Source organism: Mastigoproctus giganteus, chromosome 8 (assembly GCF_048544385.1).
Source record: "Mastigoproctus giganteus isolate SK-2022 chromosome 8, ASM4854438v1, whole genome shotgun sequence".
Taxonomy (NCBI): domain Eukaryota; kingdom Metazoa; phylum Arthropoda; class Arachnida; order Uropygi; family Thelyphonidae; genus Mastigoproctus; species Mastigoproctus giganteus.
In genome coordinates this window covers 226,328,032-226,347,174 of record NC_143582.1, presented here as the reverse complement: position 1 = coordinate 226,347,174, position 19,143 = coordinate 226,328,032, and positions in this window count along the sequence as shown.

Genomic DNA, 19,143 nt, shown 5'->3' with positions numbered 1-19,143 from the left:
GAGTGAAAATCGGCAATTTATCTGGCCTTACAGTTTCTTTTTTTTGGGGTGAACTATTAATAACATTAATTACGTTGTCTTTTATGATGATTGTATTACTTAAGTATTTTATATCGACAATTCTCTTAGAGTGAGATTCTATTTCCTTTGTATTGCAGCCTGAGAGTCCTGTTTTTGGTGTCTTAGAAAATGAGTTCTCTCTTTCTCTTTGATGTCTAATGCAGTCCAGTAAGGACCAATAAGTCTGGAAACAGGGTGACACAGCAAAAGCCTCTTAGCTTTTAAATAAATGACAGTTTAACCTGTTAGCGTTGCTGTTTATTTAAAAGTAGTGCAATACCAAGGAAACTCAAAACTCTGAAACTCGAATTAAAGAGATTCGGATTATCGAGACTGCCTTTTTTGAAAATATATGAGAAATAAAGATAAAGAATTAATATTTATCTGTATTTCAGACGTATTTAAAATGATATAATTTAAACCTAGAAAACTCCATTTATGTTTGAAATTAGTATTTAATATTTCGGCAGAAAAATTCTTTAGACCCAACAAACCATGTTTGTTGTACTAAAATCTCAAGTCCTGTTTATTAGGGGGAAGGGGAGTCTGCTCTAACTATTATAAGGCGATCTGGGTCTGTTGGAAGTAATTTTTTTCTAATCCTTACAAATTAAAGTTCCATTTTCACAAATGTAATATGAAAGCTGTCACCGCTGTCACAATAATCGTAAGAAAGATTTTACTTCAGCTATTTCTTGTGCTTGAAAGATGTCCGACGTGTTTTCTTCTAACTACATCATTTTGTTGTTCCGCGACCAAAACTGCAAAAAAGAAAAACATAAAATAAAAAAAAGAAACATTCTCAAGTGTCTCAGCATCTTACTTGCCTGTCAAAATATGTCATTCTTTTGAAACGTGTCTTAATACACCAGAGGCTTAAATAAAACAACAGGTTACGCATTTCTAAGCAGTAAACATGCGAATCGTGAGATCCCCTTTCAAAACACGGATTTCTTAGATGTTTCTTCAGCTGTCTTTTACCGAGGAAAACAATGGAGTTGTCCTTCTTCGATGAAAAATAATTTCTGATGTTCAAAAAACACATTTTAGCTTAAGACAGCCCTTTCGTTTATTTCTTAAAAACATTTTACTTAACTCATGGTTCTCCATGAATATTTAAACCGTTTTTTCACACTTAAAGAATAAAATATTGGTCACGATTCCTTCAGAGAATGACTTCCACATTCTTCACTTGTTCAAAACTTTCTTCTGGAATCTGTTAGAAACGAAGGAGCAAATGTTCTATTCGCTGAAAGGAGAATGCGAATGAAATCGGCGACTACTCCTATTTCGCGAATAAAAATCGAATATTTGAAGTCATTCCATTGTGGGAAAACGAAACAAAAAAGAAAACTGATAACAAGAAATGGCACAATTTCTCTGGCAACAAAATCCCATTCGGATTGTCGGATATCTCGCGTGTAGTTAAAGAACATTTACACAAGATAGCAAACCAAATTTATATCCCATCCTTTTCTCTTTTTTAACCCCCTCCCCCCCGCACCCCAACCCAAATTAAGGAGAGACGAAGACACCGCCTCCCCTTTGAAGTTTTAGGAAGGCTCAACTGCGTTTCTAACGCATCATTCAGTATTAGTGGAATGGATCTTTGTTGGATTTGGCCACTAGAATACCCCTCGTTTCGATAAGTCTCTTTAAGCTCCTTAAATAGGAGTCATAAAGAACGCTTGAATTCGATCTCATGGTCTGTAATTCCAGGCAGGCCGTAAAGAAATAGGGTGGAAGATTGAAATCACTTTGGCCAGTCGTTGAGGAGTCGGTAAAATTGGAAACCCACTCTTAGCAACTACCGTTATTTACTGGATGGAACAGTAATGACCTTTAAGGTCAACGACCTGCCGTGTATTGTTTCTGACATATTGGTAACCTCACTTCTCCTTATTAATAATAATTAACAGTTATTATTAATAACAAAACTCTTCGGAACTAACACATTTCTCAGCAAGTTCCCTTCGTTATCGGGAAGCAAATCAATTCTCCTCATAGCTTCTTCGCACTTCATTGTGTAGATAACCTCTTTTCATATTCCTTTGCACACAAATAATCCTCTCCTGCGCATCCTCCTTAAGGTATTTTTAGTACGAAAGGTGTGCGCTTCATTGTGTAGATAAACCTCTTCTCATACTCCTTTGCACACAAATAATCCTCTCCTGCGCATACTCCTACGTACATTTTTTGTGGCATCCTCCTTAAGGTATTTTAGATGTATTTTATGTTTTAATGCGAAGGGTGTGCAATGTTTATTCATTCGTAACTTTAATTTTTCTCTTCTTCTTTTTTTGATAAAAGCGAGAGATAGTTCTTTTTCTAATAATAATTCATGAAATCTTAAAGGTACTTATAGAAAGATGAACTGAATATCTTTTTATTACAAGTATTTCATATAAATACTCGTATTAAATGTCATATAAGTATTACTGTACTCTCGGTACGTACTTTGGACCTGTACAAAATGTTTATCCGAATAGAAATTAGTAATTTTTAACATGGTTAACAAGTGCACAGAATATTTTTAATGCTATTTTATTTATCCCTTTTCATTTCATTTTTATTCTGTTTTATCCTATCAATTTGGTGAATCAAGAATATCCTACAGCGAGGTGGTTTCCAGCTCTCAAGGCTTTTTTAACAGGAAATGTCTTGATGGGCATGAATAAAGGTCGTGGTGCTTTTCGGGTGAATTTGTTTGCTTTCCATTGGAATCAGTGCCATAGTTTACTAATCCTTGATCCTAAGAGAATAAATAAAAAATATTCAAATTAAGTAAAGCAATATAATTGTATAAAATCTATATGTTTAAGTTTAATAAAAACAAACAATAATATCTGAGTTTTGTTCCAGCGCTTAACATAATGACAACACCTTCAACAACAAACAAGAACACTCAGTGCGAACGACTTACCATATGCAAAATACGCCATTTTTTTTAAATTAGTGCAATACCAAGGCAACTCGCGGTAAAGGAAAAATTGTTCTGCTGCGAAATTAATAAATGCGATTCGGATTGTCAAAAACACCGTACTTTAAAATATATTTTCAGACATAGTGTGTGTATGTTTCTAAGATTCTAAGAATTTAGTTTTTATTTATTATCTGACATGACCTAGATGTAATAATGATTTTCCCCCCTTTCTGGCAGCCATCTGTTTTTAATAAAAATTCCATTACTTCAGGTTTCACACAAAATAAAAAATAATAAAAAACGCATTAACCACTAGTACAGTGACAAATTATTATAATGTAGATATAGAACAATGTCTCTTCTCCAATTCTGAAAGACGACTCGCTTAATACTTCACAAGGATTCTACCCGAAACAGAACGAAGATATCAAATCTACAAACGCGACCGATGAGTTAAGAGAAACGAAAAAAAGGGGGTTGTCTAACGAAGCGAGATAACAGAGCCCTCTGGGACATCATTCATGTGCTGAATAGAAAACGAATGTCACAAAATTCCTCATTACGTGCAAAAAGCAACGAAACACTGCGCAGAATTATTATTACAAAAACGTTCTTGATACCCTCCAAGGAATAGAGAGAGCCCTCTATCGCCATCACTATTTAAGGATGAAAAAAAATTGAAATGTGATGCAACAGAAAGTTAATGACCGGTAGCTCCATCTACAGGTAAAAAAAAAACTACATTGGTAACTCCATCTACTGGTAAAAAAAAAAAACTACATCGGTAACTCCATCTATTGGTAAAAAAAAAAAAAAAAAAAAAAAAAACAGATCAGTAACTCCAACTACTGGCAAAAATAATATAAAGAGTGGTCGGGCTCAGTTGCGAATACTGAACAGATGGAGTAGAGCAATAGACGAAGACGTGAATGATAGTAAATAAAACTACGCGATGAGATGCGAAGAATAAGCCCTTTGTCAGGTGGGAGGAATCGCTACAGAACACAAGCAATCCTCCAATTTTCGAATGCTACCTGCTCAATGCAGCAAAGAACACTCCGATACTTCTTTCCCGCCAGCTTATCGAGATTAGCACCAGGATGGCTGTATCTTTGTCCAGTAATCCATCTTTTATGTCATACAGCGTCAGCCTCTCTGTGTCATTTCTCGCGCGATGTCCCATTATCACTCTCACACACCTGCCAAGACACTGATCCCCTAATGATTCGCTCAGCGCTCCGGCATATCCTTGTTTCTACACCCCGAGATCCCTCCGAATCACCAATGCGTCACTTGCAGCAGATGTACTGCGCATCCCTACCACAATATTCGGAACCTTTGCTGTTGCTCGATGTTCAGGATAAATTTGTTTTTATTTCGGTAGAAATTTGGGACAGAACCTACCGAAAAATTTGACCTGGTTAAAATATGACGTGGATAACTGCTCTTTGATTGGTCTTAGTACCGTACCATTCATAGTTCAGTTAGGTGCCCCTTAAATGCCAAAGGAACTAAGGCTACAAGGCGTCAATATACACTGTTCAGTCAAAATACACACACGTTGACCAAGAAAATACCAACCTTTGTATTAAAACAGTGACAGATAGAAGGAATGGGGAAAACGCATGATATATCAGACTTTAAAAAAGGTCTTATGGTGGGCGCACGTTTAGCAAGAGCCACGATTAAAGAAACGAAAGACAACTGATTTCTCAAAAGCAATCATCTCAAACGTATTTAATGACTGGTAAGTATTTAAGTTGATAACTTCCAAATAAATTCAAGGAGGAACTGGGCAAATTCTGGAACGAAGGGCGAAATGGGAAGGTTTTTTTATTTTGTCTTTTTGGCTGATGCAACATAAGCTTGCTTTCTTGCGTCATATGCCTCTGTAACGATCGTAACATCTGAATCGACAAAACCCAAATTGAGGAAATTGCCTGAAGCGACCAAACTTTGTTTGCTTTGTTAAAACAACCCAAACGTCATCGTATGCGAAATGTTTTGTTGGCAACCAATGGGTCCGTGATACATGTGGAAAGTCGATTGTCATCCTGGGAATACCTGAGTTTTTTATCAGTTCTATTGCACCTTGCAATGTTGCACTTTTATCCAGAAGGCGATGGCCACTTTATGGATGACAATTCAACAGCGCATTGCCGTAATCGTGCAAGAATGGTTCGCAAAACACGACACGGATTTCCACTAACTTCCCTATTACCTTTCAACTAAACCGGAAACTAAATAGACAAATGGTACATGGACAATTGCAACACAGATATGCTGTTGAGAAGGCAGACTGGCCTCTCTTCCAGGAGTCATTACGTACAGCTGCTCAAGCACTTGACACAGAAGGACTAGACCCAGATAGACACCAAGCTAAAATTGTCAAGCTTATCATAGATGCAGCAAACAATTCCATAAAGCGGAAAAAAACCTACTCCGGGAGGTGTTCCCTGGTGGTCCCCAGAATTACAACAACTCAGACGTGTGGTAAACACCTGCCGAAAAAATTTTCAACATGCCAGGCGTAGCTGGCCTGCAGTGGAGGTGGAAGCACTACGACAACAGTACCGAACGGCCAGGAATCAATATACAGCAAAGATCCGTGAACGAAAACAACGCTCCTGGGAGCACCTAGTATCCACAGTTGGAAACGACAACCCCTGGGGAGTGGTCTACAGAGTGACCACAAATAAACTCCCCAGAGGCGAAGTCATCCCCACAACCAAGAAGCCACAAGGGGAGTACACCAAAACGTGGCAGGAATCCATCAATAATATCCTAGATGCCATGTTCCAGAAACACCTGGATCCAACCACCCCAGAACAAACATCGCTCTGCCTAAGAAATAGTACCTACACAACAATCGAAGAGGAAGAGCCCTTTACTAGGATCGAACTGGACATTGCAGCCGCCAAACTAAGAAACAGGAAATCACCAGGTGCAGACTTATTAGAGCCAGAAATCGTAAAAAAGGCAGTTGAGACTATCCCAGAAAAAATACTAAATTTATTTAACCAGTGCCTAAAAGAAGGCCATTTCCCACACACCTGGAAAACGGCAACGCTTCGGCTCATCCTCAAAAATCCAACAAGGCAGCAGGATCTCCCAGGGTCCTACAGACCCATAGCCTTACTGTCTGTACTGAGCAAACTGATGGAACACCTTCTACGAAATCGGATAGAAACTCACTACTCAAACGCAGGCCTTCAATCCCGAAATCAGTTCGGGTTCAGAAAAGGACACTCCACCGTAGATGCATTGGAAAATATTGTTAACGCCGCAACCACAACCACCCGAAAGTACTTCCTCGTCATCGCAATAGATTTTGCTGGGGCGTTTGACACTCTCTGGTGGCCAAGTATCCTCGGCAGGCTCCGGGAGGCTAACCTGCCAGCAAATCTATATAAATGCATCAGTACATACCTCTCAGACAGATCAGTCACAGTCACTACTCCGTATTGCTCCGTATCATGGTTGATACACAGAGGATGCCCACAGGGTTCCGTTCTGGGCCCTCTTCTTTGGAATGTCGTCCTAGACGGCTTCCTAAATCTCAACCTTGGAAACGTCACATCCCAGGCTTATGCAGACGATCTTATTCTGATGCTTGCTGAGGACTCCAGAGCACAATTAGAGAACTCCGCAAATAGAGCAGTCACTATCCTGCAAGACTGGGCTGACAACAACAAACTCACAATTTCTCCAACCAAGACATGTTCAGTCCTACTCAGGGGGAACCTAGATATTAGGAGGCCTCCCCAAATCAAAGTCCAGGGGAAAACCGTCAAACTCGCAACGGAATTAAAACATTTGGGAGTCATGCTCGATAGGAATCTATCCTTCACACCACATCTGACATACATCAGGAATAAAATCAGAAACTATTCTGCACTCTTTGCAAGAGTCACCCGTAAGGACTGGGGCTTGAGGAAAAGGACCCTCGCCCTCTTCTATACGACAGTATTCCTGCCAGCCATTTCATATGCCTCCGGAGTCTGGTACCACAAAGCGACCACCGCGGTCAACAGGAGAAAACTCGAGACGATACAAAGATATACCCTGCTAACGATCTCCAGAGCCTGCAGGACGGTGAGTACTCACGCGCTGCAGGTCCTTATGGGTGCCCTCCCCCTGGACCTGGAGATCGTTCGTCGCGGAATCCTACACCACCTCAGCAAAGGAAAAACGTCCACCTGCCTGAACTACACGATTGATTTAGCCAATGACCCTAAAATGGAAAAGAAGCGACTCACACTGCATCTCCAACAGACCTGGCAAACCCGCTGGGAAAATTCAATCAAAGGTGAAATCACCCGGAAATTCGTGCCGACAATTCAGACGGTATATCCAAAATATCCCCACTGGCTGTCTCCAGGACTCCTGGTCACATACCTACTCACCGGACACGGTGCATTCAGACACAAGTTGTCAGGCTTCCGACTCAGTGACACTCCTCTCTGCCACTCTCTTTGGTGGGGCATGGGCATGCCCCACCAAATCTTGGAGTCACCCTCCCTATCGACTCCATTCTTCTGTCTGTCGCCCCCCCAGCCTTCAGTCTCCCTCCCACTCTACTTGCACGCAAGCGAAAGCCCCACACATCTAAACTTAATTACAGCCAAATTTGATTCGCCCACAATTTTCGGCCTCACAAAATTCGGCCTTAGTTGTTTTTATTTATTTATTTATTATTTTATTTTATTTTATATATATATTTTTTTTAGGTCCTAGCCACTGAAATCTCAGGAAACTAGGTGGCAGGACCTGCCAGAGTACTTATTTAAAATATTGGTGTACCTGGTCTGCCTCCACGGGGCAAAGTGTGGGCAACGTCTGGCCTCAATAGAGGCCTGGCGGCTAAATGGCCAGAAGAACAACGGCACACAACACTAATCATGTACAATATCCATACACTTTTAAATCTCTGCCCTTTACAGCGTACTGTATCACACGACAATGTAAACTACGCGGAGATGGGGGAAACCCCTGGTGCCGTTTGACCCCAAACACACTTTACACTTTACCAACTTCCCTATTCACCTGAGTCCTTGAGAATGAATAGAATATGCTGGAGAAAGTTATTCGGCAACGAAGTCCTCAATATTGTCGCAGCTGAGCGATATTTTGCTGGAAGGATGGTTATAATTAGACCAGAACGCACAAAAACACTATTGAATCCACGTACACTTCCTGTTATTCGAAACAATGGTGGTCCGATTCGATACTGAATAAAGGTTCGTATTTTTTTTGACTGTGTGTATTATGACCCTACCTAAAAATGGGTATGTCCACCTTCCACTAGTACCGTGCCACACGACAATATACCGTGCCACACGGCATATTGTTCCGTCATAGAGGATCCAAATGCCGGATCTGTTGATCCACGTAATGCCAGAGATATTCTTTGGGATTCATATCTTTAATCATTCCCCTTTTCGAAGTCATCAGATCATTTCCCTTGCCCATGTCGATCAAGTACTTTGTATGGACCGCATGACACGAATCTGCAGTGTCATATTTGTCGGTTCTCACCGCGACTCATGCCACTAGGCGGGGAGGAACGGCAGCTTGCTAAAACAAGGGTGGTCATAACGTTTTGAGCGAACAGGGTGTTGTGTTGTGTTTTTTATAATTGCATATATTTTTTATGCAGCCCTTTCCTGAGACCGACTAACTGGGCCACGTTGTGGGGGGGGGGAAGCCTATAAAAATTCTTTGCATCATTGACGGGATTCAAATCTTGGTCTTTTCCATCTGGTGAGGGCAGGATGCTGTTTGTAACCACACTGTGGTTTTGTGGAATGAGTAAAGACAAGTGCAAAATTAAACAAGATATTCTAGAAGAGAATGTAAAGCCCATGAGTGTTCGATAGAATCGAATAGCGGAATACTCACCACCTCTATTGATTCCTTACGACCTTAGTGGCCTGTTATCGGGAAAAACCCGAGCCACGACAACTCCATTAAAAAATTCGGGAGATCTTCAATCGTAGGCGGTCAAATATTGTGCCAAACTGTGTATACAAAAGGAATGTGGGTCATCGTTCAGCAATAGACTATCGAGGGATACTGTACTACATCAGTATTCACGTGTATATAAGAAAGAGCGCTTGGTTTCTTGATAGTTTAAACTCATCCATCACACTCACCTAAAGATTATTTTTCTGTTCATGTGAAAAAAAAAAGTATTTAAATAGTCGTGTCTTATGAACTATTTGACAGCTGGGTGTAAGATGTGACGGATCACCGCATGCATAATTTATGACCGATGGATATCAATGTGAACTCCAAATGGACCGGTTAACGTAAGGTCAGATCAATTATTGATTTGAAATTCATGAAGTTTCAACCATTTATCTCTGCCCGACTCCCCTTTAGTCCCAGACGCCACCGTTAAACCCAAGTTACGTCACATGCCTCGCCCGGTTCCCTTAGCAACACTCGATGTGATGACTCCACTGGCGAAAGTGATTCCTCACAGCAGTAGTGAGGAAGGCTATCAGAGCCATCTGTGGAGTCCATCCGACATCGTTGTCTGTTTGAAGTCCACCCGAAACCTTTACAATTTAGAATCACTGTGAAAAGTGAATGGGAACATGCATTTTAGTGGTTTTTGGTTTGGTTCGTTTGTGAATCGCCAAAGCAACTAAGGTTATGAGGAGTCAGTGGATTGTGTCTGCATATTGAGGAAAAAGAAGAAAATCTTTATTGTACTGTATTGCGCACACGGTATCCACATAACGTATATCGTCCATGTACATCGCAGATGCAATGTACCCACCACAGCCGTGAGGATAGGGGCTTCACAAGATAAAGTGACAACATAAAACAAATAGATGAGAATGATACATGACATTAAAACGTGTTATAATTTAATAGCTATACATGTATATAGCTGGAAGTATATACAAGTTCTGAGAAGGACAGGACACAAAGGATCTTGACATTGTCAGCATATGTAATCCAATTGCATTTGTTGGCCACAAACGGCAACATGATTGCTGTGAAGAGAACGTCGGACAGGACCACACCAACTGTGTGGTCCTGTCCGACGTAAGGTGTAAGGTATATTGTTGTCATGCGGCACCAGGGGTTTCCCCCTATCTCCGCGTAGTTTTCATTGTGGGTGTACCAATTTGCTGGGAATGCCAGAAGTTTAAAAGTGTACCTGTGTAATGTCGTGTACGTTATTCATCTGGTCATTTAGCCTCTGCGCCCCTGATGGAGCTCAGCGTTTGCCCATGCCTCACCAGAAGGAAAGGTGAGTTAGAAAGGGGAGAAGCGACTGATCGTCTCGTCCCCCCTACCAGGAAGGGGTGTTAAAGGAGAGCCGGGCTAGTGCTTGGCTCAGGCCGCCAGACGGCTGCTATTCGTCCTTCATTCAGATCTTTTGTCCATCTTCATGGTTGCTCGGTAGGTCATCTCTGTCGTCGTGCACATTTTGGCTTCTAGCCCTTATGTGGCTAGTGTGCATTGAGGTCCCGTCTTCTTCTGTACAAGTCTTCAGCGAAATTGGAGAAGGCAACATATTTCTGCCTCCCGTCCAGGAGGTGTTGTTCTATATCTCTGGGCAAAAAGGTGATCCGGGTGATGAGCTGGCAGCGGACGTCATCATAAAGCTGGCATTCATGCATGAGGTGGTGCCAGCTGTCTAATTCTTCACAGCAGCAAGTAGGGTCATCTGTAATGCCCAGGGCTGTAAGTTTAGCCTTAAAGGCACCGTGTCCCGTTAACAAGAAGGTCGCGTGGAGTCCCGGCGTGAACCATGCTGGAGCCATTGGGTAGAGTTTTTCTATGTTGGGGAAAGGATCGTTTGGTGACTTCTCCCTTTGGGGAATTCTTCCATCTGGTTTGCCAGGTCTGCATGAGGTGATTTGTAAGTCTCTTTTTCTCAGTCAAACAAACGGTTTGTGGTAGGATCTGCGTCGAAGCCGGCGAAGGTACAGGCTGTTCCTTTGGAGAGTTCATATAATACTCTACATTTAGCCACTTCGAGGTCTAAAGGTAGGGTTCCCGCCAGCACCTGCAGCGCATGGGTGCTAACTGTGCTGCAGGCCCGGGTTATAGCGAGCAGCATGGCTCTATGGATAGAGTCGAGGATTCTGCGATTTACAGCCATGGTAACTTTGGAGTACCATGCCAACAGTTATATGACGCACATGAAGGTCTTCGTTCCGATGTTTAGCACAAGGGTCCTCTTGGATAGGAGAGATTATAGGAACCAGAGAATATGACCGCGGAAATTGAAGTAGCTTTCTAAGAGATGTAGGAGTTTAGGTATATAGATGGCATCAAATGCCGAATGAATGTCAAGATATATAAATGACAGTTTCAGGAAGCTCAGGCGACCCTGACGGAGACCTGCCAGAGAATAATGGGCAGCCTAGCTACTTCCTAGTGGTGTGTGCGATCAACGTGGGGTCCAATCAGGGATCCCGCTGCCAAATGCCAGGACACACAACAGAACTCAACACAATACTACACATTCAACACACTACACTTTTTCTGGCATTTTCTGCACAGTGTACATATGGCGCAGATGTGGGAAACCACAGGTGGCGCCCGACTCTAACACTATGCACACTATGACAATTTTGACTCCCATTCCTTTCCCCCCACTCGCCTAGTGGAGTTTATTCCGCCGAATAATTTTGAGGACGCCTTCATGTACGCCTCAATATTTTTTACTATTTCCCTCCCACTTGACTTTCATATTCCTCACTCTCTCTCTGTGTGTTTTTTTTTTTTTTTATACGTCCTGTCACTGAATGCTCATGCAATTAGGTGGCAGTACCTGCCAGAGAATAATAGGCAGCCTGACTTACCTCCTAGCAAGGGCAACGTGGGGACCCATTAGGGGTCCTGCAGCCAAAAGCCAGACCACAACAACAGAACCCAACATAATACTTCTCAAATACAACCCACAGTACTTTTATCTTTCTTTTACAGAGTGATGCATACTTATGGCGCAAACCACCGGTAGCACCCCCTCCCCAAACACCGTATATACTATGACAGCTCCTGTCTTTGTTCTAAGTCTTCTAAGATGTGCAGTGTCGTTGTTGCAAGATTAGTTAAAGCTGACCATCCTGAGATCCCATTTGCTGAAGACTGTCACAGAGAACTTGGTGAGTGATGGAAGGTGGCAGTACTTTCTCCAGAATTTTTAGCAATGCAGAGGCTAGCGATGGGCCTGTGTTGGTGCTCAGGAAAGGGCCGGATGGAGTACCTATTGCACTGTGGTGGAAAGTAATGATCTTTAAGGCATCTGTTATATAGGTTGAGCAGGGGATCGATGATGAAGACACTTAAGCATTTGATATTGAGCTGAGGGATACCACCGTCACCGGTGGTTGCTATAAGAGGGATATACGAACACTAATACTAAAAGATTATTGGAGCTGTTCCGTATACTTGTGGTTGCGTGCCTGGGTCCTGGTTCCTGTGAGACACTCCCAGTCTCCATAAATTTCATACACCATTCAAATATCGATGGTCTACTTGGTGATTTTCTTTCGTATTTTATCTGCAATCTATGCTGCACCCGAACGTCTGACTTGTTCTCAGTGAACCCTGGTACACAGGCTGTGCTTTCTTCGGAGGAGTTGTAAAGTTCACCTCCTGGGTTTTGGGGTTGAGCAGATATCCATAGTTAACTGGAACAGAAAAAAAAAAAAGAATGTGCTGCAGTAAACTTTTTCAGTTGCTTTACAATATGCAAAAACCAAGTTAAATTACACGCCCCCAATCTGAGGTCATTCCAAGTTGAAAGTTTCACGCGGATTTTCCTTCTTCGAAGTTGTTAATTAATTCGGTCGAGTACCTTCCTTCTAAACTCGAACTCGCAACGTTGCAAATTTCAACGAATGCTTCTGATTTTAAACGTTTCTTTCACAGATTGCATTACTTTTGGAAAATTCCAGCTTCTCATAAGATATAAATGTTGCGAAGAACTCAAAGGTCATCTTCAATTTCCGTATCAAAACGAGCCGGTCGGATAAAGCCATATCGGCGCAATTTATCTTTCCTGGCATCACTGGTAATGCGTTTATCTGTCATACTAAGATGGAGTTAGCTGCTGCGTGGTTTATCGGTACATGTACACATTTTTCTAGCTGAGTATTTGCTACAAGGTCTGAAGAGAGAGAGAGAGAGAGAGAGAGAGAGAGAGAGAGAGAGAGAGAGAGAGAGAGAGAGAGGTGGGAGGGAGACTGTAATCAGGTAAACAAACTCCTGTTGCGTGTGGATAGATACTCCACTATCGATCTTTGTTTTTTTCTTTCTGTAATACGGTAAACAGTGGCAGATGCAACTTTAAATAAGTGCCTTTCTGTTGGCCATCAGTGCATACTAAGTTTGTTGGACTGCTTTTATGTCAGATCTTTAAAAGAGGGGCGTTTTCATTCCAGTTGGATCGATCGCCATTTTTAAAGAATACATCTTTGTTTTCGCATGCACGGGTACAGGAAGAAGGACAGTAATTAAGGTTATAAAATACAGCCAATTTTTTGGCAAAGAATTATAGATAAGATATAAAGGAGACGTACAGTGGTGCTCAAAAATTGCGTCGACTCAATTTTAGTCTTTTAGAAATAGCTGAAAGAACTTAAGAAATAATAATAATACACGCATGAAACTATTAATATTAATCTCAGAAAAATTTTCTCCTCTTGACTCACCGTTCATTGGTTGGCCCACCCCTTGATTTGATGACTGAGTTCGAATTCTTAGAAAATCCCATGGTACCAAACACGGATTAATGTCTCCAGTAGCTCTAAGTGTTTTTAGTTTCTTTGCATTATGAAATACGCGTTTTGTTCCAACAATTTTCAATTGGATTGAGGTCTGGACTGTTCCCAGGCTGTTATTGTGCGAAATGATTTATCCTTCAACCATTGTTGAGCTCTATGACACGGAGCAGAGTGGTCCTGAAAAATTCAATTGGCAATATCCGTGATCTCTAATTGTGGGAATTAATTTTGTCTCAAGAACGACCTTGTACACCTCAACATTCACTGTACCCTTCACAAATTCAAGACGACCAACTCTTCTATGTGAAATTCAGCCCCATATCATTTGAGATGCAGAATGTTTCACGGTGGAGATGATGAAATCAGAAGCAAATTCTTTGATCTTCTTTGTCTAAGAATCTGCTGGGAATCAAAGTGTGTGTGTGTTTAGGGTCAAACGGCACCAGGGGTTTCCCCCATCTCCGCGTAGTTTACATTGTGGTGTGATACAGTTCACTGTAAAGGCCAGAGATTTAAAAGTATATGGATCTTGAGGTGTGTGATGTTGTGTACCGTTGTTCTTCTGGCCATTTAGCCGCCGGACCCCAGCTGAGGCCCGACGTTGCCTACACTTCGCCCCGTGGAGGCAGACCAGGTACACTAGTATTACAGTTATTTACTCTGGCATGGCAGGCCCTGCCACCTAGTTTCCTGAGATTTCAGTGGCAAGGACCTAAAAAAAAAAAAAAAAAAAACGTTTGCGTGGGTTGATCGCTAGATTGAAAGACCGAAATGTGAGCGAACTTAATTTGGAGCTATTAAGTTTTGACCTGTGGGATATACGCTGGTGAGCAGGTAGAGAGGGAGAGGAGACTGAAGACTGGGGGGAGAAAGACAGAAGAAATGGGGTCGATAGAGGAGGCGACCCCATTAAAAGTCAGTGGGGCATGCCCATGCCCTACCAGGAGGAAATATGGGTTGGCGAGTAGGGGAGAAGGCAGGAGGGAAAAAAAAAAAAAAAAAATCCTGTCTCCTCCCCTACCGCCGAGGGAGGGGGTAAGAAAGATGGGTCCAGCAAGAGCGCCGGCACCGATTGCCATTATGGCTGGCATATGCAGAAAGCTCTGCGGTCTCATTGGGCTGGTTGGAATTCAGCTGGATAGAAAGTCACTCGTGAGGCTGTGTCCTGTCCGAAGGTGGTCCACATATCATTTCATGGTTGTTGTTGTGGTGGTGGATGCGGGAAAGTCCGCCTTCTTGTGAAGAGGTCTTGCGCATATTGAGTGAAGGCACTATAAGTATCTTTTTCAGTTAGTATCAGATATTCCTGGTCTCTTAGCATTATTTGGGTGGTGGTTATAAATCGGCAGCGGAGATCCTCGTACAGTGGGCAATCGTACATCAAGTGCCCCCATGTCTCGCGTAGTCCGCAGTGGCATAGGGGGGTGTCACTCAATCCGAATCCATGGAGTTTTTCTCTTATGGCGCCATGGCCGGTCAACAGGTAGGTGGCGAGTAGTCCAGGAGAAAGCCAAGGTGGATAGTTTGGGTACACCAGTTGTAGATCAGGAATAAATTTTTTAGTTATTTCACCTTTGGTTGATGTCTGCCAGCGGGTTTGCCAGCTCTGGTTGAGATGTGTGAGGAGACGTTTGCGTTCCAATTTGTGGTCAGTTTCAGGGTCCAAAGTGAAGTTCAGATGGTTAGCCTCACGTCCCTTGGAGAGTTGATATATTAGGCCGCGGAAGACTATTTCAAGGTCTAGTGGAAGAGTCCCTGTCAGGGCCTGGAGGGCATGTGTGCTTACAGTATTGCAGGCTCTTGTTATTATAAGTAGTATACTTATAATAACAAGAGCCTGCATAATAACATAATAACTTATAATAATAACTTATAATAACTTATTATAATCCTGCACCCACTTCTGGTAGGTGCAGGATTTGTGCATTACAGCACACATAGAGAATGGTGGATCCAGGTGTTAGTTAATCCCTGGTGGCAAAATGGCCTGACATAATGCTCTTTTTTTTCAGGCCTGTCTTGCAGACGTTCTGAGCTTTCTCAGGAGTAAAAGGTGGAGATGGGCTTGTGTCTAGGAGCCACCCTTCATATCAGGACACACACAATCAATGTACAGAAAGACTACAGTATATATAAGAGCATGTATATAAATCTGTATATAAATATTGTATATAAATTGATTAATATTGTATGTAAATTGATTAAGATAACTTGAGAATGTATATACAGTTGTGTGTTAATAAATAATAATAATAATAATATAAGTAGTATATACCGTTGTGTGGTGTCCAGTTTTCTTCTGTTGACGGCCGTGGTAGCCTTCCGGTACCACACTCCAGCGGCATACGTTATGGCAGGCAGGAATACAGCTTTATAGAATAGCTTGAGGGTTCTCCTCCGCAGGCCCCAATCCTTGCGGGAGACCCTCATGAACAGAGCAGAGTATCTTCTGATCTTTTTCTGAATGTAGGTCAGATGAGGGGTGAATGAGAGGTTATTATCTAGGACAACCCCGAGGTGTTTTAGTTCCTTTGTCAGCTTAATTGTAGTTCCTTGGATGCGGATTTGTGGTGGTCTCCTGATGTCCAGGTTACCTTTTAACAGTATTGAGCTGGTCTTGGTTGAGGATATGCGGAGATTGTTTTCGTCGGTCCACTTCTGTAGGATGTCAATGGCGCGAGTAGCAGAAGTTTCTAGCCTGGCTCTGCTGTCCTCTCGCAGTACCAGGGTCAGGTCGTCCGCGTATGCCTGAGTTGCCACACGACCTAGGTCTAGATTTAGAAAACCGTCGAGAACCATGTTCCAGAAGAGCGGGCCCAAGATTGAGCCCTGTGGGCAGCCTCTGAAGATCTGTCTGGAAATAGAATGATATGGAGTTTCTACAACGACCATTCTGTTGTCAAAATATGTTTTGACGCATTGGTATAGGTTGGCCGGGATGTTGGCCTTCCGGAGCCTGCCGAGGACGCTTGGCCACCACAGGGTGTCAAAAGCCCCGGCAAAATCTATTGCGATTACAAGTAGATATTTATGGTTTGTTGTTTCAGCAGCTCTGGTAATGTTTTCCAAGGCATCCAGAGTGGAGCAGCCCCTCCTAAAGCCAAATTGATTCTGTGATTCTAGGCCTGCAGCCATGTAGCAAGTTTCGATTCTAACTTTGAGGAGGTGTTCAAAGAGTTTACTTAGTACAGAGAGAAGGGCTATTGGTCGGTATGACTCCGGAAGGTCCTGTTGCTTGTTTGGACTTTTCAGGATTAAGCGCAATTTGGCAGTCCTCCAAGCTTGTGGAAAGCATCCCTCATTAAGGCAGTGATTAAAGAGGGTGAGTATTACCTCTGGAATTGTCTCGATGGTCTTCTTGACGATTTCAGGCTCCAGTAAGTCGATACCCGGTGATTTCTTGTTGCGCAGTTTTCCTGCAGCAGTATGAAGTTCCGTGATGGTAAGTGGTTCTTCCTTATTGGTGGTAGTATAGGTATCATTGTCTTGACATAATTTTTGCTGTTCTGGTGTAGTGGGAGTAATATGTCCAGGAAACATGCTGTCCAGGATGTTGTTGACATTATCCTGCCAGGTCTTGGTATAAGTGCCTAGCGGCGTCTTTGTTGCAGGGATGACTTCTCCCCTGGGGAGTTTGTTTGTCGTTATTCTGTAGACAACCCCCCAGGGGTGCTCGTTTCCGGTTGTAGAAACAAGTTGCTCCCATGAGCTCTGTTTTCTGAGTCGGATTAGAGCCGTGTACTCATTTCTTGCGGTGCGATAGTGGTCGCGGAGTTGGTCTATTTCTGCTGCTGGCCAGGAAAGTCGTGCTCTCTGGAATAGTCTTCTCCTTGTGTTCACCTCGCGTCTGAGCTGTTGTAGTTCCGGCGACCACCAGGGGACGGCCCCTGGAGTTGGGTTTTTCCTTTTAATTGAGCAGTTTGCAGCGGCAGTGATGAGATCCACCACGGCGGTTTGGTGCTGGTCCGGGCTCAGCCCCTCTATTTGGAGGGTTTGTGCTGCTTCTCTTAAGGTAGTCTGGAAGAGAGACCAGTCTGCCTTCTGTATGGCATATCTATGTTGGATTTGTCGGGTTGGTTGTTGTCTGTCTATGGTGCGTTGAAGAGTGAAGGTTATGACCCTGTGGTCCGATGTGGTCCAGCTTTCTCTGACCATCCATCCCGAGAGGTGACCAGCCAGAGACCTTGAGGCGAGTGTAATGTCAATTGTGGCTTCCCACATTGTGCTGGAAAAGGTGGTGGGGTTATTTGGCTGATTGAGTATAGTGAAGGTACTGTTTGCCAGGAACTCCTCTAGGTGTTGTCCATTTGTGGCGCTGTGATGCCCTCGGGTTTGGCTGAACCACGCCGGGGATCGACAGTTCACATCCGCTCCCACGACGATCCTGGCATTCTGGAATTCTGTGAGTAAACTCTGCAGGTACCTGGTAGCTGGGAGGATATCTCCCCCTGGGCGGCAGTACAGTGAGACTGCATAGAGTTCGCCGAGCGGGGTTATAATATGGGCACATGCGGCCCAGGATGTACAGTAGCTGGAAATCTTGGTTACAGTGATACTAGGGTTCCTAACCAGGATGCAAGCCCAGGGGTTGTCTCTATTATCCTGAACTATTTTGTAGGATAGGGGATATCCTCTCACCCCCCGGCTGTGCACATATGGCTCTTGGATAAGTAGGATGTCGAGGTTCTGTTCATTCGCTTTCTTGGTGAGTTGTCCGGCCACGGCCTTAGATCGCTGTGCGTTTAGCTGCGCGAAGTTTACCCTGTCTAGGTTAAAAGGTCTAAGGCGTGCGTCCATAATCAATCCTCATTTGGTATGCACCCTTAGCTTTGATGTAGATGGGACACTGATTGTCCCTGAGTGAGTGGTCCGCTGGCATCTTCTGTGATTTACAGTTTACACAGGTGGGCGGATCATCTTTTTTAGGGCAGGTGCCAAATTCATGGCCTTTCTCTGCACAGTGGCCGCAAGTAGGCTCTGTCTGGGCACAGGTGTGCGTCGTGTGTCCAAATCGACAGCAACGGAAGCATTTGGGAACAGACACATGCTCTTTGAAGCGATGGCTGCCCCAATGTATGAAAACCCTGGTTGTTTGTGCAATCGTTTTCCATGCCTCTGGTGTAAGTTCAACTACCCAATTTGTGTGGTCTCCTGTCCTGGATTTTGTTTGGAATTTTGGGGTGATTAGTGTCGTTGGTTCCACGTTTGGATACTCATGCTGAAGGTTCCTGGAATATAGTTCCTTCTGCAGAGCTTCTGGTGTTAGATCCTTGCTGGTATTAAAAATGACTATACTGGGGCCCTTTTTCTTGGGGGACGCTGCCTCTAAGCCGAGTGTCTGGATCCTTGGGTTGTTGAGGATTTCGTTTGCGTCTTCCTTCGTCTGGGTTTCAATGATGACAC